The sequence below is a fragment of the Mustela erminea genome, chromosome 3, assembly GCF_009829155.1.
Source record: "Mustela erminea isolate mMusErm1 chromosome 3, mMusErm1.Pri, whole genome shotgun sequence".
NCBI classification, from domain to species: Eukaryota; Metazoa; Chordata; class Mammalia; order Carnivora; family Mustelidae; genus Mustela; species Mustela erminea.
Window position 1 is genome coordinate 29,808,975 of NC_045616.1, and position 26,104 is coordinate 29,835,078.

At 37.9% G+C, this 26,104-nt stretch overlaps 1 pseudogene; it reads right to left on the reverse strand.

Annotated features, from left to right (window-relative positions):
• Nucleotides 1-15,840: 15,840 nt before the first annotated feature.
• LOC116585568 lies at nt 15,841-16,729 on the reverse strand (annotated as a pseudogene).
• Nucleotides 16,730-26,104: the final 9,375 nt, after the last annotated feature.

Sequence of the window (26,104 nt, forward strand, 5' to 3'; positions counted from 1 at the left end):
AGTCCCAAGATTGAAGGAAACCTCGCCCCTGGTTGATCTTTTGAAGTAAAGCCAACATACCACAGAATCAGGTCACCAGGTTATTACAAAACAAGCAAAATAAGCTTTTACAATATTTAGGATCCTGTTAATGTGGGTCTCTCTTATACATACCGAAAACTATACCCTAACTAATATATTCTGACAATCTTCAATAAAGTCTGGTTGCCCCATAGGATTAACCTAGTGACCATTATGGAAGGATAGGATTGAAGGCATGCCAAGCAGGACCTTCTGAAGCTTATCAGATACTTCAACTCTTGCATCAGTAAAAGCAACACTAATGGGCAGAGTTGAGAGGAATGGAAACCTCTTTATTCCTAAGGCCTATAGATGCTGGGTCTTCTACCATCTTCTAAAGGGGAGTTTGAACCAAATTACTTAAGTGGTTCAGTATATTAGATGCATGGGCATTATGAGGGCAGAGCACATCTGTATGCTACAGACACACATATGCACGCACACACACACACACACACAAGTGCATAGGCGTTTGTGCACATGTAAAGTTACATCCATTCATAACAGAAAAAAAACCACCTACTTCATAATTGGAACTTTTTCTCAATAGGAAATAGTCAGGAAAAAAATTCTGCCCAAAAATTACATTACAACTTCCCTATTTGGTGACATTGTTTTTAAAAATTAAGCTATCATATGAATTCTATATTGAAATACAACTCTTATGAGTTCCAAAGCAAAAGGGAGCATCATAGCTCTGGGGACAGAGAATGCTACCTAGTTTTTCTATGTTTTATTGAAGATAATACTCTAATGACTTTCAAGAGAAAACACTTAAAATAATAAATTGAAGTTCACTGTATCTTATTAATTTATTTTGCAAGGACAGTGGGATCTGTTGCATTAAATTACCCATTAAATACATCTTACTTTACTCACTTTGCTTTATTTCTTAGGACATTATCATTTTAATTATTAAAATATCCCCTCTGAGGTTCATAGTAATTATTATTACCCTGGAATCATTATACAGAATGAAAAAAAATTACAGGTAAATAGAAGATGATAATTCTTCCTCTTGTAACATCAAGACTACAACAACTCAGTAACAGTTGTTTGGGACATTCCACTAAAAACCTGGACAGTTTTTCAGACTACCCAAAAACTGCATGATGAAGTATGGTTGGGGCTATGGTTGGGGCACAGACCAGTTAGCCTGTGGACTCTGGAAATACACATGTCTTGTTTTACTTTCTTTTATTGACTCTCCTATTGTCTCTTCACTGGCATGCCATCTACTATGTCTCCAATATTCACTATTACACAGATACAGGTACACCTGAAGGATACCTTTGATAGTGGAGAGCTTGGCGATTAGTCTAGAGGGAGCAAAAGGAGAGACTCAGCTGCTTAGGAGATGTTCTAGGTTTAAAATTCCCATAAGGTATAGACAAAGGGTGCCTAAGATTTTCATTGCAGTTGCCCTGTTAAAGGCAGAAAATTAGACAAACTGCTAGAAAACAGTCTGTCCAAGACTGGGGAAGCATTCACCTGACAAGACATCCCTTTGACAACCTTTATGTAATATGGATAGAAACATAAATTGCTATAGCACTACAAAAAACAGTATGGGAGGGATCATTTAAAAAAATGAAAAATATTCCTACGGTATGAATGAGCAATCCTGCTTCTGGGTATACATGCAGAGAAAATGAAATAAAGATCTCAAAGACCTATGTGCATTCCCATGTTCACTGCAGCATTATTCACAACAGTCAAAATATGGAAACAGCCTCAAGTGCTCATCAATGGATGAATGGATAAAGAAGATACAGCATATGCAGAGAGAGAGATGTGAGAGAGAGATATATAGGCATAATGCTAAGTGAAATAAGTCAGACAGAAAAGACAAAGACTGTATGGTGTCATTTATATGTGGAACCTAAAAATGATGAACTGGTAGAAATACAAAGAAGAATGGTGGTTACCAGGGGGTAGGGGAGCGGGGATAAGGTATGTGTTTGTCACTGGGTATAAATTTGCAGTAAGAGATGAATAACATCTCAGGATCTAATGCACAGTATTGTGATTTTAGTTAAAAGTACCTATTGTATATTTGAAAATTCTAAGAAAGTAAATCTTAAATATTCTTGTTCCAAAAAAGAAATGGTGACCTGTGATATGATGGAGGTGTTAGCTAATGCTATAGAGATAATCATATTATAATACATCAGTGTATGCAAACCTTAAATATATGTCAATTGCGTTTTTAAAAAGCTGGTTGAGAGGGTTTGGGGGAGGAATATCCCATCGCCACTTTTCCATTATGGAAACCAAAGTTAAGTGGAAGGTACAAGATCAATAAATCCTAGCATTTGGTGATTTTAGGATTTCCAACACACTAACTCTTCATACCAATCCAGCCTTACTTAAATTCATTTTCACATCCATGTTACAGACATTTTAGTTAAAGCAGGAAATCATACCCATTGGGTAAGAAACAATTAAAGTACCCCATTTATATCTATTTGATAACAAAATACAGTCACATAAGAAAAGGGAGATCCTAAAATACTTGCCAAATAATTTTATACAAAGCTAGAGTGTTGGAAGGATGGTGGCTGCAAGACAGAAATCGTTATTTCCAATTTTCCACTCTTTACCTCTATTATGTCTTCAATTTTTTGACTTCTAAATAAGCTTCCAAAACTTTTACTTTCATCCAGTCAATTCAATTTCTCAAAATCAATTCATGTACCATTTCAAAATAAGAAAAAGATTAATATGACAGATTCTATTTTACACTTCAGCTATTTGTTGTAATGTTAGCTTATCTGTGAAAGAGGCAATATCTAGACAACCTAACTACTAACCACACATAAAATTTACTAGCTCCTAAATGTGTACACTTTGGGTTACCTGGCTGGCTCAGTCAGTGGAGCATGTAACCCTTGATCTCAGAGTTGTGAGTTCGAGCCCCACATTGGACATAGAGATCACTTAAAACTAAAATCATAAACAAATAAATACATAAACAGGTACAGTTTTCTCTCCCTGAAAGGAGCTGATGAACAATTAAACAATGGAGATGGAGGATTACCCATGGAGATGGAGGATATGGGCTCTTTGGGAGGAACAGTGATGCTGGGTATTCAGGATAAGGATAATAATGTTTCTGACTCAGGGATAGTGACACAGGGACTTGACATTGAACCAAATATTAACTCTCTATGATTCATACAGTGAATATAGTAAATTGGTGTAGTTTGAACTCTTCACTATCTTGTTATTCACTGCTCATCTCTGAGGCAACATTTTGATATTTTCCTTAATGCTAATTCTCCCCAGAGGGGAATTTTAAAAATAATTGTTACATTTAGTGTTCCTCTGTCCAGAAAGGTGCAAAGGAGAAATACTATAGGAAAGTGCAGCCTAGACTTTCAGTAAAAGTCACATCTTTTCTTAATTTCCCTTTAGGTCATAAATTCCTTGAGAACAGGAATAAGATCTTTTCCATTCCCATAAAATCCCTCTGGTAATATAGCACAATGTCTTTCCCTCGGTAAACACATTGCTTCCAGTTTAGGGATTTTCTCAGAATCTTAAGAACATTTTCTTTTACTATAACTATAATCGTTCCTTCTCTTGAATGTTGAAAAACAAATGTAATTTTAAGTCTTCTTTTATAGGGATTTTAAGAGAAAATGAAAGATAACCAATGCAGAAACAATAGGCATAATACTATGTAGACTCATCTAGCCTCTTTTTTGTGATTCTCAATAGAATCCTAGACTTTTTATTCCTTCCCCCCCAAAAAAAAGACAAAGAGAAAAGAAAGGAAGAATAGAAGAGATCGTTTCCACTTATGCCTTTTGTGCTTGAGTGATAAGGGCCCATGAACCCAGAAGGGGCACATCTTGTAACTATTAACATAAGTCTTCCGTGGATCTAAAATTTGAGTTCATGCTTCTGGATCCAGAATCCATTCCTGGGGGCGGGGAGGGGTGTGTCTGTATATATTTGTAAGAAACCAAAATACCCTCAGATAGAACACTGAATAAACAGTCCCACTTTAAGAAAAGGTATACATGAAGATTTACATGAAGAACAATAGTAAAATACTTGAATTATAAATTCAGTAGCATGATTTATTTTGAATTTATTAGCTAAAAAGACTACATCATCATGTCAACAATGTAACTGATGTATTTTGTAACCAAGATCTAGAATTTGGAGTAAGGAAAAAAAAAAAAACACCAAACTAGAAAATGTCTTTTCCTTGTTTTTTCTCTTCATCTCTTATCTTTAAAAATAATAAGGATTAAAAAGAACTTTATTGATATAAACCCTAATATAATTGTTTATCTTGGGATTTGAATTTCTCATTTGTATTTCATGAAATGAGTAGAGTATGATAATCCCAAGAATGGAATTTCAAATTATTTGACATGTTACAGTGTAGCAAACTAAAGATTGCTACAGAAAAACAAAAAACAAAAAACAAAAAAAGCCATATACAAGAAAGATTTCATATCAGCAAAAGCATGCTGAATATAAATAAGACAGAGAAAGACATCTGGCACAGTGAACAGTGATAACGCACTTAGAAATACACGTGAACTTCACCGTAAACTACAGACAATGCAGACCCCAGTATGACAGTCTTATTGCATCTAGAAACACTCATCAAGCTAAGAAGTAGCGTATGCTGGTCATAAAATCCTTGACAGTAGGAACAAAGTCTTTTTCACGTCACATAAAATCCCCCAAGGAATAACATCAACCTCTGATAATATTATTATTGTTGTCAATAACTTGATGTGAATGATCTCATTCAATTTTCACAAGCACTCCATAAGGTATTACTTAAACCCACTTTAGAGATGAGGAAATACATTTCAAGAGGTTACATAATTTCTCCAAGGTAACACAGAGTTAAGTGTCAGGGCTGGAATTCACATCCAGACATTCTGAGTCCCGAGCTCCCACTGTGAGAAATAAGTATATTTTTTTCATCAAATACAAGAGCTCTCTTCTTGGTTTGCAAGACGGCTTGCCAACTTCTCGCTCCATTCTCTCATTGAGGGAGAGGGGAGAGAGAGAGAGAAACAAAGAGAGATCTTGTGTTTCTTCCTCTTTTGATAAGGCATTAATTCCATCATGAAGCCCCAACCTCATGAACGAATCTAATCATCTCTCAAAGGCCCCACTTCCAAATGCCAACACACTGGGGATTAGGGCTTCAACAAATGAATTTTGAGGAGACATATTCAGTCTATAATACTCTGCTTGTTCATTCCAAACATGAAGAAGGGATCTGATCCACACAGAAAAGGAGGGGTAAGAAAAAATGGGTTAAAAGCCACTATTTACTGAATACCTAGATAGTGTACTAAACACTTCACATATATTATCCTTAATCCTCTTGCCAGCTCTGAAAGATAAGACTTTTATGCTTATTTTATGGAAGAGGAAACTGAGTTTCCAGCACATTAAACCTTTTGTTCAAGTCCCTCACCTAGTAAGCCGTGGATCTGGCATTCAAATGCAAATCTGACTGATTAACTCCCTGGCTTTCTGGTACACAAGGCTGTGAGTTAGGGGAGCCTTCCTCAAACTCCTCAAATCCAGGCTTGCCCTCCCTGCACCAAACCCTTACACTGAACTTAGATTGAATGAATGTTCTCAAGACTGTAAAAAAAATTCCGGTCTGTAGGAAGTTGAGGGTCTAGAACCTCATGGTGAGTTGGTGAGTTAACCGAAACTGCATAAAGAATTTCCCCTTTGGGGCAAACACCCACAGATCCCTAGTAGAACATTCCATGGGTCCAGAAAGCCATGATTCCACTTGCCTGTAAGACTGCGCTGAGGGGAGGTGAACCATGAGAGACTATGGACTCTAAAAAACAATCTGAGGGGTTTGAATTGGCGGGTGGGTGGGAGGTTGGGGTACCAGGTGGTGGGTATTATAGAGGGCACGGATTGCATGGAGCACTGGGTGTGGTGAAAAAATAATGAATACTGTTATGCCGAAAATAAATTAAAAAAAAAAAAAAAAAGACTGCGCTGAGGTAGCCGGCCCTCACACATGACCAACTATCCATAGGGAGGCTGAACTCTGGGCAGCCAAGCCCCAGCCTCACCTCATGTTCCCAAGTTCCAGAACAACATAGAAGCAACAGAGCCCTGGGGGTTTGAATACTGTCCCCTATTGCATGTGAGTCAAAGGTCAGAGGAGACATTCTAAAGAGAGTGTATCAGTCATCTCCCAGGTATAAATAGACTCCTATAGTTGTATCTAATGGTTAGATTTGTTTAAGGAAAAAAAAAAAAAGAAAGAAAGAACTTAAACATAATCCATTTGTCAGACTTTCCTCCAGCAGCCCCAGTATTTAGCTACCTGATATGAGAGTGCTAGGTCTACAGAGCAGAGGGTAACCAGGCTTGCCTAGGCTCTCACTGACTTTCCATGTGTCGCTATGTTTTGCAGCTTCTGTACATCAGTTCATAGATTTATGGGATCTCAAATAGGGAATCTTTCTGTGAAGTGGAATGAGATGGTGTGTGACCATCCTTTGTTTAATGTTAGCTAATGGCAGAGTATTTAAGAGGACTGCCAAATAAATTTATTTATTCATTTATATTTAAGATGTTATTTCTTTATTTCAGAGTGAGAGAGCACAAGCAGGGGGAGTAGCAGAAGGAGAGAGAGAAGCAGGCGCCCCACGGAGCAGGAAGCCCGATGCAGGGCTCGAGAGCCCAGGATCCTGGGATCACGACTTGAGCCAAAGGCAGACGCTTAGCCATCTGAGCCATCCAGGTGCCCCAGGACTGTCAAATTTAAAGGTAAGTTACACATCTATAATTTAAAAAAAAAATGCATTTCAAATTGTTTGCCTTCCTGTGATAATAAGTGAATATCAATGCTAAGACACCTAGAAGATTTAAAAATAAATAAATAGGGGCACCTGGGTGGCTCAGTGGGTTGAGCCGCTGCCTTCGGCTCAGGTCATGATCCCAGGGTCCTGGCATCGAGCCCCACATCGGGCTCTCTGCTCAGCAGGGAGCCTGCTTCCTCTTCTCTCTCTGCCTGCCTCTCTGCCTACTTGTGATCCCTATCTGTCAAATAAATAAAATAAAATCTTTAAATAAATAAATAAATAAATAACCAAAGCAGGGCTACTGGGTGGCTTAGTCAGTTAAGCATCTGACTCAATTCCAGCTCAGGTCATGATCTTAGGATTGTGAGATCCAGCCCAGCCTCAGGCTCCCATTGACTGTGGAATCTGCTTGAGATTCTCTCACCCTGCCCCGCCTCCTCTCTCTCTCTCAAAAAGAAACCCCAAAAACAAACATAAAGGCAACCACCCGTATTTGCTCCCTCAAGGTAAAAGTGACCTTTCAAATGTGGGTGGAAAGAAATGACTACATGCTGCAAGAATCTTAAGGCAGAAACACAGCATTCTGAAAACAGATCTTTGGAAAAGGAAACATGTGACTTTGCTGCCAAAATTAAGTAAGCATAGTATTCTTAAAAAACAAACAAACAAACAAACAAAAACTCATTTCTTACACTTTTAAAAACTTAGAGGGGCGCCTGAGTGGTTCAGTCTTTAAGCGTCTGCTTTCAGCTTAGGTCATGATCCCAAGGTCCTGGGATGGAGCCCCACATCAGGCTTCGCCCGGCGCTCTGCTTGGCAGGAAGCCTGCTTCTCCCTCCCCCATTCCCCCTGCTTGTGTTCCCCCTCTCGCTGTCTCTCTCTCTCTCTCTTTCTGTCAAATAAATAAAATCTTTTAAAAAAACCAACAACTTAGAAACAGTTTTCTAGGCTGCTTTTAAATCATCTACGCAAAGACGTTCACTGAATTTAAGCCCTTCAGCAAAAATGTAACAAAGGAAAACCTTTGTGTTAATGGCTAAGAACCACTAACTCAATGACATCATGGAACATGGAAATGTACCAGATAATTTCAACAAAACCCTTCTATTATTAGATATGAAAAAATGTTACAATATCAAAAATGGAATCAAGTTTGCACTTCATCCATATGAATCTACTTATCTTTATTAGATATCTTTTCCAGCTTTGTTTTCATTAAAACCAAGTGTGCAATTAAACTCAACTTAAAAGCCAACATTTGCATCACTGATAAAAGGAATATTTTCAAAACTATAAAGCACACTCAATCAAGTTTTGCTCACTAATAATTATAAATAACAATATGACAAAGATGCAATCCATTATACTAAAATTTAAATACTGAAAAAATAATTGGTACAGAAGTCTCTGTCTTTCTATTTTTGTATGTTTTATAATAAATATATTAATAGAACACCAGATGCACAGATTTTTTTTTTTGAGAGATCACTTTTCTAAACTATGTAGGATCATTGGAATACAGACTGTTTCTGGAAGAATGGATAGTAATTGAGGTTAGGATTCTTGCCACCCTCGCGTGAGGAGGCTCTGGGTCCAAATTTAATCTGATTTAGAGAGTTCCAGAGGAAATCCACATACTTTAATCTATTACCTCTGCTCCAAATAGTTTTCCTTTAACTGTTGGAACTGAAATCCACAAATCGAATCCATTCATATTTGAATGATAATAGAAAGTCCTGTCTTCCATGAACCGAGGTTAAAACTAGCAAGCATATTTTTAATATTATTCTCCCCAACTCCTCATTTAAAACACCTGAAATGGCCATTTTACTGAACATGGGGAATCAAGACTCTCAAAAACAGTGTGACTCCTATAAGATGGAATCAATACAATCTCCATCATAAAAAGACGTTTTCACTTAAAGTAAACTTGCGAAGAAATGGAAACTCAACAGTTTAAGGAACGGCCTTCTCAAAGAGGAGGCCAGACACCTTGACATCAGCCTCCTCTGCAGTCTCGCCAAGGGGTCCTTTTGCTCTAAGTTTCTGATCACTCCATCAACGCACAGTTCACTGCCTACAGCCACCAACATGTGATATTTCGAAGAAGGGCCTCCCTGCCCATCTACCACAGACCATTAGCCCAAAGTGTCACATGGTTACTCACCCACAGTGTTGTTAGTGGAGAAAACTGAGGGAAGAAGAATGCCCTCCCTCTCACCTGCAGGTAATCATCTTCTGTCCTAAAGCATAAATTTTGATTACCCAGATTATTTTAGCTTTCAGAGTCTCACAGGTTATTAGTGGTAATAAAATCATTCAGCCTTATAAAAATTAAAAAAAAAAAATTCCAACCACAGTGTTTAAGAATCTGACCTCATAGCACATTCTCCACCCACTCTGGGAAAGTAATTTTCTCTTTGCTGTCAGTGTGATCCTTTTTTCATTTCTCCAGCTCCAATTCAAAAAGAAAACAAAGTGATGTGACTGAACTCATGAGGGCACACGTGTTTGCTGCCAAGAAACGGGGTTTTTTGTTTGGTTTTGTGTCATCTGTTTTTCCGTAGAAAGCTAACTAGCCAAGGTGGATGTCAAAATTAAGACCTCATTTACACTGTCCTTAAACCCAAATGAGGTGATCACCTAGTAGAGAGGTGAAATCCTTCCAACTCAGCTAACTTTTTCCTCACCACCCAGATGACTATGGCTTTGAAACATATCTCAAGGACTCTTCACTGACTGTCCTGAAGAATATTCTAGAAACTTGCCTGCCCTCAACTCTCCTTGCTAAAATGTGCATTAAAGTTTATGTTTATTTTAAATATTGTTCATGTCTAATATCTAAGCCTTCACAGACCACAAGGCAAAAGTTACTATTATCAACATGTGTCTCACATTTCTAGGAAAATGCATGTTGGCATAGCTATGAAACAGCAGTATTCTTTGTGGATCTGTGTCTATTTATGGAGCGAGGAACCGGGTTTCCAAAGAGCGCCATGAGGCATGCAGAAATCCAAGCAGGCACTTGGAAAAGCAACTGTGTTCTAAAAAGCTATAGAAGTGTATATATAATATGATTCTGGTGTTTTTTTTTTTTTTAATTCCACATGCTGAGACTGAGAAACAGGGAACAAAATACTTCTAAATGTTATGAGTAAAAGAATTACATTTTTTTTCTTTTTTCCTATACGCTCCTATGTTTTCCAAAATATCTGCCACAAACTTGCTATTTTTACAATCACATTTTTTGAAAGCATATGAAAGAGAAGACTCTTCTTTCCATTACTGCTGATCTGAAGCCTATATTACCTGAATTTTAGAGTATTTGGTTATGAAAATGACTTCTCCCAAATATACTTGTGGTACATCCAAGAGATAAATTATGTCTTTTTTTTTTCTTTTTTAAAAGATTTTATTTATTTATTTGACAGAGAGACAGCAAGAGAAGGAGCACAAGCAGGGTCGGGGGGAGTAGGAGAGGGAGAAGCAGACTCCCCACTGAGCAGGAAGCCTGCCACGGAATCTCCATTCCAGGACCTTGGGATCATGACCTGAGGTAAAGGAAGACACTTTACGACTGAGCCACCCAGGCACCCCTTATATCTGCTTTATATAGGGTTTCCTTTTAATTGCAAATTGTTTGCATTTACAGTCACTAAATCACCACTCTGCTTGAATTCCTCTTTTCTTGGTCATACCTAGTAAAGTATTTAACAAAACAAGAATGCTTAACACAGAATTACCACATAACAATTGCTTTGGAAACATCTTGTTCAACAGTCTTTGGGGATCCTGACTAGTAACTCTCTACTTACTACACGCTCTCACCAGATAATACATCCTTCTGTTGCTGAGAACAAGTAAGCAATGCTAATATGTTTTCTTCAAGTAAACATGTTAGGAATTTTGCATGGAGTAGAATCGGAACCAAAAGAAGACAGAGGGAGCTAATCATTGGTTATATATAGCACATACATCAAGGACGAAGGTAAGAAAAATGTTGGTTTGGATAAGAAAAACAAGAAGAAGAAATTTTCAGAAGTGTTTTGCTTAAAAAAAAAAAAAAAGTCTATTCAAAAGCCGCATTTGAAACGGAGTTTACCAGTTGTTACAGTAAATATATTCAAAGTGAATCATATAACCACTAATTAGGTTTGAATCACTCAAGTGTACATTTGCTGTGACAACAGTTTTCCCTTTACAGATCATCCCTCTATTTATAAAAGAGCTGAAAATTAACATTTCCTGCTTTTGTCAAACTGACGCATCTTTCAATAGTTCCCAGCAAACATCTGAAGGATTCTTGCATCCTGAGATCATCTGGCCATTATGTTTTCAAGTGTTGTCTCTTTTCAAGAACTGGGTGAGACACACAGAATAAGTGATTGCAGATTCTTTGTAAAATAGCAACAAGAAGACAACAAAAATACCCGACGTAGGAGAGATCATGGGTTACCATTCATGGCAGATGGGACTCAACATAAATTGACAGTGGAAGTTTTCCTTCTGTTTTGCACATGACTAACCACATGTGAAGCCTGAGCCCCAGAGAAATAAAAAAACAAGATTGTGTAGCTGTGTTTTTAGTACTGGGATTAGTAGTAGATCCAGATTGAAGCAGATTTTTTTTCATCCTAATTGAAATAGTCTCTTAAATAACATTGTTTTAAGAGCATGTGCTCGTTCAGATACCAAACGTAGTCTAATGTCCACTCATTTTCACAAGTATTCGTCTCAAAGGGGGACAATTTTCTGGGTAATTTTAATGTAGCCTCCCCTAATCAACATCAGTCACCCTGTGAGATGCTGCTGCCAGGAAGGAAGCCATGTTTTTCTCCAGGCCTGACAGCCGAAAATGCTAACCAGAGGAAAAGTATTCTCGTTCTTTTTTTTTTTTTTAAAGATTTTATTTATTTACTTGACAGAGATCACAAGTAGGCAGAGAGGCAGGCAGAGAGAGAGGGGGAGTCAGGGTCCCCGCTGAGCAGAGAGCCGGACGCCGGGCTCGATCCCAGGACCCTGGGATCATGACCCGAGCTGAAGGCAGAGGCTTAACCCACCGAGCCACCCAGGCACCCCAGTATTCTCATTCTTATGGAATGTGTGGACTGGGTGCTCTCTACTCTCTGAAAAATAAAAGTGCTGTTCAGATCCTGGAATTCACTGCACATGAGGGGACGTCTTAAGACCACACAGTCTCAGGTCTTGAAGGAGTAAATAAAGTCATGCATTGTCTTGGGATTTACCCAATTCCTCAAGTGCCACACCCACAGTCAATTGCATAAAGGTCAATTATCTAGAAGATGTTTCCAACTTATTTTTCTGAGCATGTTCTTGTCTTCAACATCTTTCTCATCTCTTACTCTTTTAAGTTTTCGTTTCCATTTCTTTTTTTTTTTCCCTTAAAATCTCTATACTTCCTCATGCTCCCTGTAAGCTTTTTGTTATTAAATAATTCCTCAAGTTGGAGAGTCAATTACCATATGGTTTCACTTACTTGTGGAGCATAAGGAGTAACAGAGGACGTTGGGTGAAGGAGAGGAAAAGTGAGTTGCAGAAATCAGAGAGGGAGATGAACCATGAAAGACTGTGGACTCTAAGAAACAAACTGAGGGTTTTGGAGGGGAGATGGGTGGGAGTTGGGAGGGCCTGGTGGTGGGTATTAAGGGGGGCATGTATTGCATAGAGCACTAGGTACGATGCATAAACAATGAATCTTGGAACACTGAAAAAATAAAATTAAATTGAAAAAAAATTCCTCAAATTGAATTCTTGGCAACACATTATTCTGAAATCCACTTAAAATTGAGATACTGAGCTCACTTTTTAAGAGATGGACAGTCCCACTCTTTTGAATCTATTGCTATAGTCATGCTCTGGCATTCCCTAGTAATTTTGCCTTCTGCAACACCCTTTGTATCTTACCATCAAGTCCATGCTGTTCCTCATCTACGAAATGTCTTTCACACACTCATGTTCATCCTTCATTGTCAAAATAGCATTCATTTTTCAAGGACTTGTTTAAATGACACCTTTTCCCTGTAGCTTTCCCCTGAATATTTTATTTATAATTACACTATGCTTTGGCTAATAAATAGCCCTTTCTCACCTGGAAAGTTTCACTCTTTGAAAAGATCCTCCAGACGCAGGGACAGAAAGGTAAAGAAGAAAAGAGGTATACACTAGCCAGCCAAGTCAACTAAACCAACCTTACTAATAAATGAGATGGTCAATGTCAGAGCTAAAGCACCCTCACAATCAATACCTCTCCCCAGGCACCCATTAGTCAGCATTATACTGTGTAGCTCTGGGGCTTCTCTCTTATCGCCATAAACATCTTTGAGGGCTTATTTATACGTGTAACTCAGCATCTGGTCAATACCTATTGCTTACTCAATGCTTAACAAATGTATGTTGACCCGGGCTGAATTTTTCAACTCCAGTTTTTCTTGTTTGTTTCTTTTGGAGTTTTCTATTTGTTTGTTTGTTTTTGGTTCTGGTTTTGGTGTTGATTTTTTTTGGTGGACATAGGAACATTTCATGGCAAGAATGATTACAAACAGTAAAACAGGCTCTCAAGAGGGTAGACGAATCCCCTCAGAGGAAATCATTTTCAATGGCATTGATCATCCATCATCACTATAAAATTTAAGCAACGGTGTTGCTGACAAAGGAATTTAATTATGAAAGATTCCTTTTTGACTTCCAAAGCAACAGAAGAATAAGAATGAAGTTTAAGATGCTATACAGACAAAAATCGTGAGGTTACAAAGGAAAAAACAATTTGGTCTAAAAATTAAACACCAAACTCTCACAGACCCTGATTCTAAACCCCTCCCCCAACCAAGATTTTACATTTCATTCATAAGATATGTGTGTCACAACATTCAGCTTTCCTAGACTGAGGTTCAGAGTTGTACTTGTTAATTGAAAAGCAGATTGTTCAGAAAATTGTCTTTATTCTGATGCTGCCCTTTGAATGTCAGTTTGATCTCATGTTTCAAACAGAGGAAACACAAACACAATGAGTATTTCTGAGTTTTTGACCATGTAAATTTAAGAAAAGAATCTTTCAAATGATAGCTTCTTGATCTGTCTTTAGCCAAGCAATCAAACAGACCACCCGAGAAAACTTAGTTTTGTATAAAAAAGCCTGCCCTTCCGAATTACATTTTTTAATCAAAGCGACATGAGAACATGGGGGAGAAAAGAATTATTTTTCTATAGAAACTGTGCATATGATTTTCCTATTCAATTACCCCTCTTTCTAAGTACATTTTCATTAACAGTACCATTTACTCACTCAAAAACTAATTATTGCCCTTATGAGCACCATGAGTATATGCAACTCAAGATAGTCAACCACACAAAATAGCCAAGTTTTGTTCCGGCCTCATTTGAAGAGTTCAGTGTTAGATTGTCATATGATTACAAAAATAGGCAGATGAGAAATATGAAAGGAGGAAGAAGAAAAGGGAAAATTAGGAGGAAAAGAAGTAAAGAGGAGAAGGAATGGGACACCTAGCTGGCTCAGTTGGAGGAGCATAAGACTCTTGATCTCAAGGTCATGAGTTCAAGCCCCACATAGGAGGTAGAGTTTACTTAAAAAAAAAAAAAAAAAGATATCAACAACAAAAAAAAGCAGGAGGAGAAGAAATAGTAACATTCCAAAGAAGTTATACATAAAAAAAGACATTATCTGCCTTACTGCTAAGCATCACTGACAATTTTTTTTAGAATTGATTAAAGCAATACACACACACACACACACACACACACACACACACACACCTTTTCCCGCAACTTTGTTAAAACTTACATAAAACTACAAAAAATCAAAAATAAAGAAAAATAAAGAATCCAAAGGGAAAAAAATACCATACCTATAGAAGAACAAAGATAATAATTATATCCAACATGTCCTCAAAAACCATGCAAGCAAGGAGAGTAGAGTGAAATACTTGAAATGTTGAGAGAAAAAAACCATCAACCTAGAATTCTATACCCTACAAAGAAATCCTTCAAAAATAAAAGAGAAATAAAGACTTTCTTAGACAAACAAAAACTGAAGGAATTTGTTGCCACTAGACCTGCCTTGTAAGAAATGTTAAAAGAAGTGGTTTTTTAAAAATTTTTATTTATTTATTTATTTGAGAGTGAGAGAGAGCATGAGAGGGTAGAAGGTCAGAGAGAGAAGCAGACTCCCCGTGGAGCTGGGAGCCTGATACAAGACTCAATCCTGGGACTGCAGGATCATTACCTGAGCTGAAGGCAGTTGCTTAACCAAGTGAGTCACCCAGGCACCCCAAAAGAAGTTTTTTAGATTGAAGGAAAGTAATGTAGGTTAGAAATTCAGATCTATATCAAATAAACAGGAGCATCAAAAGAGGAATAAGTGAAAATAAAATAAAATATTCAAGATGTTGATTTTTGCCAGTATGGATGGTCTGAGATGATACTCTTCTAAAGACATGTCATAAAATATAAATGAAAAAGAAATATATGTATATATGAAAGTAAAATCATTCTACAGAAATAAAGGATTGGGTTTTTTGATAGGATGTTTACCTATGGCTTTCCATCAGACTGAATATAAAAATGGAAAGAAGTTTTAAATGTCTCTCAAGAGTTAAATTTCCACTAATATGTGAATAATCAAAAAGCATTATGATTACCTGCAATAGAAAAAGGCATCAGGGACCTGCTTCCTTAACATGTATCTTGGATTTTTTATTTTGTTTTGTTGTTGTTTTGCTGGGTATAGTATACTTTACTGATGGTACATTACAAGGTAGGGCTCCCCCAAATTATCCCTTTTGCAGGGGGTCTGGGATGGAAACTGTGTAGAGGCTGGGAGATTCTCAGTGTGGTGGGGGGTGGATTGGGGTGGGGTCTCCCCAGAAGCTGAAGGTCTCTCTCTTCCTCTTGCTCTCACTGGACTTTTTGGTCCAGAGGGCTCTTACTCCTTGGAGGCCATGTGGACCATAAGGTCAAATTCATTGTCATACCAGGAAATGAGCTTAACAAAGTGGCCATTGAGGGCATTGCCAGTCCCCATATCAAAGGTGGAAGAGTGGGTATCACTGCTAAAGTTGCAGGAGACAACCTAGCCCTCAGTGTACCGCAGGACACCCTTGAGGGGGGCCCCTGATATCTGCTTCACAACACTCTTAATGTCATGTATTTGGCAGCTTTCGCTAGGCAGCAGGTCAGATCCATGACTGACATGCTGAGAGTGGGAACACAAAAGGCCATGCCAGTGAGCTCCCCATTCAGCTCAAGGATGACCTTGTCTACAGCCTTGGCAACAACAGAAGAAGAAGGAATGATGTTTTCGGCAGCCCGTTGGCCATCATGCCACAGCTTCCCAGAGGAGCCATCCACAGTGTTCTAGGCAGCAGTGATGGTGTGGACTGTTGTAATGAGTCCCTTCATGATGCCAAAGTTGTCATGGATAACCTTGGCCAGAGGGGCCAAGCAACTGGTGGTGCAGGAGGCACTGCTGACAATCTTGAGGGAGTTGTACTTCTCATGATCCACACTGATCACAAATACGGGGTCATTAGCAGAAGGTGCAGAGATGATGACCCCCTTGACTCTATTCTTCAAGTGAGCCCCAGCCTTCTCCATGGTGGTGAAGACCCTAGCGGACTCTGCAACATACTCAGCACCAGTATTACCCCATTTGATGTTGGTGGGATCTCACTCCTAGAAGATGGAGATGGTTATCAGTTGATATCAAGTTTACCATTCTCAGCCTTAACTATTCTGTTGAATTTGCCATAGATGGACTCACACTGGAACACGCAGACCATGTAGTTGAAGTCAATGAATCAGTCATTGATGGTGACAATAGCCCTGGTGACAGGTGCCCAGTATGGCCAAATCCATTTATTCGACTTTCACCATCGTGTCTTAGGGACACAGCTGAGACGGCACCAGAGGATGCATCTGTCTGTCAAATGGGGAGGGGCAAAGAGCCCAATTTTGTTGATTAGAGTTATACTCAGTTGTGCACAGGTTAGTATTTAACAACCCTCTTCTGTGGGTCAATATGAGCTGTTCCCTCACACTTTTCCCCCTTTAAGACAAAGGTGTTCACCTTTCATTGTTATCATTTTGCCTATTGTTACTGACAAAGCCAAAGTTTTTCCAGCAACATTTTCACCAAGAAAATTTGCAACTTTGATTAACCCCTTACCAAGTGTAAATAAATTAGAAATTAGAAAGTAAGTCAATGATATTACACTACTCAAACAGTAGTTAAGTCCCTAGGATTTTAGACACTCAGACTGAAATCTGATCAACTCTTAGACGACATGATTTTGAGCTTACCAAGTAACCTCTGTAAACCATTTTCTACACCTCTAAATTGAATATAATATGAAGCCAGCCTTACTGTTTCATAAAAATTAAACTAAATAATCCATGTAACAAATATCCAGTAATGACTATATATGCATACCACACAGATCAAAAAAATCAAATTCCATCCGCTACCCTTATTCTTTGAGAAGAACAAGAGTATTTACAGTTATAAACTTCCAAACTCATAGTCTCTCCCATGTAAAAATGAATTCCCTTTCCTGAGTTATTTATAGTGGCACTTTAAATTTATTTTAAAAAATGAACAAGTACATTTAATTTAAAATTAATAAGACCATTATTGTGTATTCATTAAAATTTCATGTGATTATTGGAAGCATTTATAAGGTATGCAGTGGTCTCATTATATAGAGAGATGGTAATTAAGCCTTAATAAATGGAATTTGAAATAATCATTTATAAAAAGATATTATTGAATTTGAGACCTCTTATTTTAAAATCTATCTATAGTATCTATTTATTAGAGGCAAAGTAAGAAATTATGTGTTTTGTGAATATTTAAACAAATAGAATTAATTTTAGGAACAGATGACATAGGGTAAGTCTTCCAGTGAAAGATAATCTGTTGCTTGCTAGAAAACCATAATGCAATCAGGAGATTCTTCTGACTTTCTTCTCTGCATCTTTTCCTTTTTCAGTAATCAGGGTCATTACTTAATGATGGCAACAGAGCCTCCCCTTTCTTCTTGTAAACACTGACAATAAATGGCAGGCTTGTTCATGTGTTGTCACAAAGGTCAGTGTGTAATTGGCATCGCTAATAATACCTGTGTGATTTCATTTCATCTGCAGATAATTTCTCTGGTTTTCTTTTTTTTCCCTTGTGATTTTGCAAGGGAGATGGAAATGTTTAATTCTACTTCTATAAAACATCTGGTCACTTGAATAGCTAAATCATAAATTTCAAGAAGGCATCATGACAATTTTATTTACAATTTTTGTTCCCAGCTGTTAGCTGGAATATAACTAGGGTAGATTTAATACAGTTTTCTCAAGGGAAGGAAGGAAGGAAGGGAGGGAGGAAATACTGAAAAAATGTCTTTAGAAATTACTAAAATTGTTCAGAGCAGTGTATTCTGATCTCACATGTGAGCTCCTTTAATTTTTCTTCATAGTACTTGTTATAGTTTGAAAATACATGTATATATGTATTTAACCAATTTAATTAATTAATGACTGCCTCCCCCACTAGATTATTCTGCTCACAGCAATACTCCCAACTTATAGAATAGGACCAAACATATAGTAGGCACTCACTAAACACTGATCAAAAAATAAATGCTTCCTGTCTTGGTAGCTCTGTAAATTAGTAGACACCAAAACTCTATTTAAAGATTCTATGTCCCGGGCGCCTGGGTGGCTCAGTGGGTTAAGCCTCTGCCTTCGGCTCAGGTCATGATCCCAGAGTCCTGGGATTGAGTCCCATATCGGGCTCTCTGCTCGGCAGGGAGCCTGCTTCTTCCTCTCTCTCTTTCAGCCTGCCTCTCTGCCTACTTGTGATTTCTGTCTGTCAAATAAATAAAATCTTTAAAAAAAAATAAATAAAGATTCTATGTCCCACTTTATAAGACAAGAAAACTCTCTAATAACAGAGCAAGTCTATTTGATAATATTTATTACATGATGGCATATACCCCAAGATGTTCAGTTGGCCTTTACACATGGGAAATCTTTAGAGACGAAGTTTCATCTCATTTTCTCCAAATAACCATGATGTGCAGACCAGCATTTGCATCCCCAAACACTTATAAAATATTTAATATATATTCTAAAATATATAACATATTATAAATTATATTTTAAATGATCTATTTCTCTCCAGACAAATGAGTTTCAGTTATTGGTCCAACTATATAATCTTACTTTTGAAGGTGGGACTAGTAATATTACAAAAACAATCAAACGTGTATCTTGTCAGTTCTTTGTGAGTACCACTAAGTTGTCTGTGATTTGTGGTCCATATTAAGCTAAAACATATTCAATATATATCCCTATATACTATCAAGGTAACCTTGGGTCTCTTTTTTCCCTCCAAGGGAAAATAATCTAGAAAACTTCTGATTCACGAGCTAATAGGCTTTTTCACATTTTTCCCTCTCTCTTCTCAAAGGTGAGATGATTTCAAACTCAACATTAAGGAGTCTCTTATAAAAATGTAAATTAATACAATATAAAGCAACAGTAGCAATAATAATATATACCAATTATTAAGGATCTATTATGTTCCTAGCACTACACCAAACAATGAAAGAAAACAACACTGAAAGTAAACCTAAGTCTCATTTTTTTTTTATAATTTTTTTTTAAAAATATTTTATTTATTTATTTGAGAGAGAGACAGTGAGAGAGAGCATGAGCGAGGAGAAGGTCAGAGAGCGAAGCAGACTCCCCATGGAGCTGGGAGCCCGATGCGGGACTCGATCCCGGGACTCCGGGATCATGACCTGAGCCGAAGGCAGTCGTCCAACCAACTGAGCCACCCAGGCGTCCCAACCTAAGTCTCATTTTAATATTTTTCTCAAGATCACTTAGGTAATGTAAGGGCCTATTTAGCCAGAGCGATTCCATCCGGTTAAACAATGATTTTGTTGTTTATGCTTTAAAACTTAAACTGACCCTGCCCATCCCCCTGCCCTTGCTTAAAAGGAAGTCCGGGAAATCAGTCCCAGGTAACAAAGCCCAAATACAAGGGCGGGTTGGGCCAGGTGGAGACATCCAATCATTGGGGCATGCATACTGTCTCCTTAGCTACCAAGGAGTGTGGGCCCTGCCTTTTGGGCGCCAATTCTGACCAAGGTGATAGGCTAGTTCAAATAGCTACTAGGGGGTGAATTGTAATTCAATTGGCCACCCGTGTGGGGCCTAGCATGACTGTGCAGCTTCCTCTGTGTGTTACAATCTCATTGGCCACCTGTGTGTGGCCAGGCTCAACCACATGGCCTTTGCTCTATAAAAGTTAGTCTGTGAGGATGGGAGGGGTCGCCTCTCTGTAAGAGGCGGCCCTGACCCGTCGGTTTGGTTCTCAATGCTTGGCATGAAATAAAGCTCTGCATGACCTTCGCTTTGTATCAGTCTCGCTCCTTAGATTACAGACCTAACAGTAATAAGGGGGCACAACTGGTATTTGAACCCAAGTCCATTAGGATACAGCAGAGATTCTCACCCTTGATGCTGTTGGCATTTTAGGCCTAACAGTTCTTTGGCGTGAGTAGACTGTCCTGCGTCCTTACCCAATGAATGCTAGTGAAACCCCTTCTCAGCCGTGACAAACAAAAATGATGCCAGATATTGTCAAATATCCCATGTAGGGTAAAATCTCCCCCACTCCCTGCCCTTTAATGCCCCACCTATCTCAACCCATCATCCCCACCTTGATCGAGAATCACTGGAACACAATGCCCAGTGTTTCACTTCCTCAGTGAAGGGAGAAGCCTAAGAGCCCAGCATTCAAATTTAGCCCATCTTAATATTTGCTAATATTGTAAAAATCAGTTAAATATTCATATATCAGTTTAACCAAGCAGACTTGTTCCTTAACAAGATATCCTAGGTAAACCAAACTTCATGAGGGAAGGTATAAAGTTATTGTGAAACTTATTTTCTTGTGCATTGTTTGGAAATGCTTCAATTTTAGAAAACCAAAGGTGGGGAATGGACAAAAACCAGAGTACAGTGAACTTTTCATTTGCAAGTTGCATATCTTTAAGGAATTCAAGTCATTTCCTAGGATTAAATTTATAAGTTAAAAATGAGAAATAGGATTCTGTTTGTTGCTTATTTTCCAGTGATGTTTCTGAAGTGGGGTTTACCCTGAAATAAGAGTCACAAATGTTCTTTCTTCAGGTCACATACTGGTGAAGGATAGTTAGAAGGCAGGTCAAGCCCACCAGCCCCCTTTTTCTCTGCACCCCTCAAGAGAAAACCACCCTCAAAAAGACTTGAACACTACCTTGGAAAGTGCCCTCCACCCTTTCCCATGTGATAGATGACAAAAGCCTGATTGGATGACACGCCCATGGAGGGTTAATCAGACTAAAACATCCCGCCAACAAGCCCAGAAAAACCCCTAGACTTAGAAACTCCAGAGGTGGGGCACCTGGGTGGCTCAGTGTGTTAAGCCTCTGCCTTCAGCTCAGGTCATGATCTCAGGGTCCTGGGACCAGGCCCCACATCAGGCTCTCTGCTCAGTGGGGAGCCTGCTTCCTCCTCTCTCTCTGCCTGCCTCTCTGCCTACTTGTGATCTCTGTCTGTCAAATAAATAAATAAAATCTTTTTTTTTTTTAATAAATAAAGTCCTAAAAAAAAAAAAAAAAGTAACTCCAGGGGCAATTCTCTAGAGTCCCCCCTCCTCTTTGGGAGCTTTGTACTATCATATCACTCAATAAAATGTTGTTTTGCTGCCCACAACTCGCCTGGTCCACCTCTTCATTCTTTAAAGTGGTGTGACCAAGAACAGTGGGCACCAAAGGAAAAAAAATCCTGTAACAGTATCTTCTATCACTTTTACCTAAAATCAGAGAATCAAAATTCCAAATGTTTTTCTAATTGAAGAAATCAATTAAAATGATACCTTGGAATTTTCAATAGTAATCACTCCACCTTTAATAAAAAAATTAACTTTGTTTTTCACACACAAAATTACAACTTCTGTGTTTTGGTTTTGCTTTTTTTGTTGTTGTTGTTGGCATTCTTGGTTCCAAGTGTCACTGTAGATATAAAGATGGATAGTGCTACAAAGTCATTTACTTTAAACCACAACTCAATCACTCAGTATCAGAGTCAAAGAAAATTAACCTGCTAACAGTAATCACCAGGTTTTTTGTTCCCAAAGAAGACAGTTCATTTAGTCTCCTACTCAATAAAACAAGTTATATGTAAAAATCTTTTATCTTCATAACACCAAGACTGATAGAACATTCCTCTAGAGTAAATGAACTTTAAAAGTTAAGTATCACTAACAGTGAGACTTTTGCTTCCAACCATGATGAAGTAACTGATATCAATTAACCCTTCTGGGAAAACAACTCCAAAACTGAACTGTATATCTGAGACAAAGGTTTTCGAGAATTGAATATGTTGAGAAAAGGGGGACACGTGAAATTGGCTCCACGTTTCTTGTAGCTTTCTGCCTACAGACACCATCTTGACAATGCACAGAAAAGTAGCCCCCAAGCAAAGAGTGGTGGGAAAGACAATCTGAGATGAGGAGAAAAGGTGAGAGTCTGGGTCTGCAGAAACAGCTGATTGTATAAGATAGAGGAGCAAAAAAAGAGAAGGAATCACAAGTCCAGCAACCCAGATGTCAGTGTGACAGCTTGCCTCAGGCCTTTGGCTGAGAGCAGGGCTGTGTGTGTAAACAGTGAGATGCCACAGGTGGAAGGGGCATAGAAAAACTGGACCCCCAGCCAAGCCAGAGACAGGAAGGTCACCATGTACACTGGCCATTCTGTGGAGATCCCAATAGGTCACATCTTACAACTCAGGATTATGCCCTGTATTGAAGGCCATGACCAAGGACTAAGGACAAAACGGAAATAAGCCTAAAACCAAGACCAACAAGTACAAAAGGATTCACTAATAACTCCCTGCAAAAAGAAAAAGAAGAAAAAAAAACACCAACACTCAAAGGAAGACAACATAATCTACTGGCAGAAGGGGTAAGGAATTTGAAATGTGTATAAACCTACCAACAAAGCTCAAAAATTTGGAAAGAAAAAAATGGACAGAATCAAATCCAAAACATTGGTGGACACATTTCAAATAATCAACGTAAAATAAAATACAGTTTAGGTGTTTATTTGAATTTTAAAATTATGTATACCTATATCCACTACTGCCACACATATACACACAAAAAAACAAGATACAGCACATTCTCATCACCCCCAAAATTTCCTAATACCCTTTTCTAGTCAATCACTCTGATGTCTTTATCATAGTTTAGTTTTGTCTTTGGAGTTCGTGTAAATAAAAACATATAATATGTAGTAATTTCATGTTCAGTTTTATTTGCATAATGTAATGATTAAACATTAAGATTCAAACACCTTGTTGCCTATATCCATAGATTTATTGCTGTATATACTTTCCATGGGTAAACATATCACAGTGTATCCATATTCCTTTTGAAAGACATTTGGGTTGTATCCCATTTCTGCCTATTATGAACAAGGCCACTATAAACATTCTTCTGCAAGTCCTTCTGTGAATATGTTTTTATTTCTCTTGAAAAATACCTAAGAATGAAATTGTTGGGTCCTAGGGAGATTTATGTTTAACTTTATAAGAAACTGACAAATAGGGTGCTTGGGTGGCTCAGTGGGTTAAGCCTCGGCCTTCGGCTCAGGTCACGATCTCGGGGTCCTGGGATCGAGTCCCACATCGGGCTCTCTGCTCGATGGGGAGCCTGCTTCCTCCCTCTCTTTCTGCCTGCCTCTCTGCCTACTTGTGATCTTTCTCTGTCAAGTAAATAAATAAAATCTTGAAAAAAAAAAAAAAGAAACTGACAAATATTGTTCCAAAGCTGTATTGCTTTAATCATCCATAAAAATAAGTAGGAGAATTTCAGGAGCTCCACATGTTCACGAATATTGGGCATATTTAGATAAAGATATAGTTATAGACATAGATATAGGTATATGGATACATTGTTGTTAGATATATAGGTATCTTTTTTTGCTATTCTAATAAATGTGAAACAGAATGTTTTGAATATTTTATTTCCTATTTCTGTGGTGAGAAATGATGATAAACATCTTATTATGTGTTTAATGAATGTTCATATATCATCTTTTGTGAAATGTCTATTCAAGCGATTTGCTCGTTTTTGAAATCTGGGACATTTATGTTCCTATTATTGAATTCCAAGTGTTCCTCGTACTTTTTTATGCAAGTCAAATGTCTGTGTTCTGTTTTTCCCAGTTCTGGCTTTTATATTAAACTTTTTTCATATTAGTTTTATATTTTATATTTATTTATTTCATGATGGCTTTCGACGAAACCCGTTTTATCAATAATTTCATTGAAAGTTTGTGCTTTTTATGCATCAAGCAAAAAATCTTTGACTCCACCAAACTCACAAAGATACTCTCATTTTCTTTTTCTAGAATAAGCTTTATGTTCTGCTTTAAATTTTCAATAAATTAACCACCACAAATTATTTCATTATTTTACTGAAATATAGTTAACATATTCACTAGTTTCAGGTATGCAATATAATGATTCAACAATTCTATACATTGCCCGGTGTTCATCCAGATAAGTGTATGCTTAAACTCCTTCATTTATTTCAGTCTTCCCCCACCCACCTACTCTGTCAACCATCAGTTTGTTCTCTTTATTTAAGAATCTGTTTCTTTGGGGTGCCTGGGTGGCTCAGTAGGTTAAGCCTCTGACTTCAGGTCATGTCATGATCTCAGGATCCTGGGATCGAGCCCCGCATCGGGCTCTCTGCTCAGCAGGGAGCCTGCTTCCCCCTCTCTCTCTTCCTGTCTTCTGCCTACTTGTGATCTCTCTGTCAAATAAATAAATAAAATCTTTAGAAAAAAAAAAAAAAGAATCTGTTTCTTTAAAAAAAAATCTGTCTTTCTCTTTTTTTCTTTGTTCATTTGAAAGTTTCTTAAATTCCATTTGAGTGAGATCATATGGCATTTGTCTTTCTCTGACTTATTTTGCTTAGCAATATACTCTCTAGCTCTGTCCACGTTGTTGCAAATGGCAAAATTTCTTTCTTTTCTACGGTTGAGTAATATTCCACTGTGTATATATACCATATTTTCTTTATCCATTCATCTATGAATGGACACCTAGGTTGCTTCCACAGCTTAGCTTTTGTAAGCATGTTATTATAAACGAAAGGGTGCACATATTATTCTGAATTGGTGTTTTCATTGTCTTTGGGTAAATACCCAATAGTGGAATTCCTGGATCATACGGTTATTCTACTTTCTATTTTTTGAGGACTCTCCATACTGTTTTCCACATTAGCTGCTCAAATTTACATTCCCAGCAGTGCACAAGGGTTTTCTCCGCATTCTTGCCAACACTTGTTATTTCTTGTTCTTTTGATTCAAGGCATTCTGACAAATGAAAGGTGCTGTCTCATTGTGGTTTTGATTTGCATTTCTCTGATGATTAGTGATACTGAGTATCTTCTCATGTGTGTGTTGGTCATCTGTATGTCTTTCTGGGAAAACATCTATTCAGATCCTTTGCCCATTTTTTAAACATTTTTAAAAATTTTATTTATTTGAAAGAAAGAGAGCAAGCGGAAGGGAGAGGCAGAAGATGAGGGAGATGCTCCTGGATGAGCAGGGAGCTTGACACATGGCTCAATCCCAGGACCCTGAGGTCATGACCTGAGCTGAAGGCAGAGGCTTAACCCACTGAGCCACCCAGATGCCTCTGCCCATGTTTTAATCAGACTGTTTGGGTTTTTGGTATTGAGTTGTAGAAGTTCTTTTTTGTTTTGTTTTGGTGTTTTGTTTTTTTTTTTTAAGATTTATTCATTTATTTGAGAGAGAGAGAGAGAGAGTATGCAGACACATGATGGGGGGGGCAGAGGGAGAGAAAAAGAGAGAATCTTAAGCAGATTCCACACTTAGTTGGGATCCCCATGTGGGTCTCAATCCCACAACCCATGAGATCACAACCTGCACCAAAATCATGAGTCATTGCAGAACCAGGTGAGTCCCACAAGAGGCCAAGTTTTACAAGTTCTTTATATATTTTAAATACTAACCTCTTATCAGATAAATCACTTTCAAGCATATTCTCCCATTCAGTGAATTGTCTTGTCATTTTGTTGATGGTTTCCTTTGTTGTGCAAAAGATTTTTC